This window comes from Etheostoma spectabile, chromosome 5 (assembly GCF_008692095.1).
Source record: "Etheostoma spectabile isolate EspeVRDwgs_2016 chromosome 5, UIUC_Espe_1.0, whole genome shotgun sequence".
In the NCBI taxonomy this organism is placed as follows: Eukaryota; Metazoa; Chordata; class Actinopteri; order Perciformes; family Percidae; genus Etheostoma; species Etheostoma spectabile.
Genome location: NC_045737.1, coordinates 37,701,654 through 37,702,274, shown reverse-complemented (window position 1 = coordinate 37,702,274; position 621 = coordinate 37,701,654). Strand labels below are relative to the sequence as shown.

General features: G+C 40.4%; 1 protein-coding gene across 1 annotated transcript in view; it reads right to left on the bottom strand.

Moving 5' to 3' along the window:
• The window catches only part of ltv1 (LTV1 ribosome biogenesis factor), a 17,219-nt gene that overhangs the window by 1,119 nt on the left and 15,479 nt on the right, over positions 1-621 (bottom strand).

Sequence of the window (621 nt, the reverse complement as noted above, 5' to 3'; positions counted from 1 at the left end):
GGGGTTCAATCTGAGCCCCCCCCCCGCCCCCCTACCAGCCTCATGCTGCTAAAATACACTATGTGGCTGCTAGACTTCACTCATCAGCCCAAAATGCACTGGTGATCTAATGAGTGGTTTGTAAAATCAGAAGATTCAGCTGCCATTTGGACCCCGATTGTCCTCGACAGTTTCACGTATGAATCTTTCGTCAACGTGTTTTTTTTCTTCCATGTCTTATCAGGTCACGAAAAGTAGATCCAGGAGATTAGTTGCGATGCCGATGAGACGACACCCTTCTTAAATATTTGCATCCAGGTTGTTTGCCGAGTCAACACGGAGTGACTCGCCTCGGGTGTAATTTGCACTTTGGATAAAAGCATAAATCAACCAAATCACGGCGATAAAACATCGGATTGAGACGCTCGTTTTGTTTTGTTGGAGGAGATTGCCGACAAATGAAAAGAACCAAAATCAGCAATTTGTCAAAATTGAAAATCAACACTTTTAATCAAGGTTTTTAAGTTTTTCTTACGCTTTTATCCCTTTTTTCAATGTTTGTCACTTTTTTTGACGTTTTCAAAACTACGTAACACTAACTTATTAACTCTAGTTTTACAGTTATTTTTGGAATTTATGGTC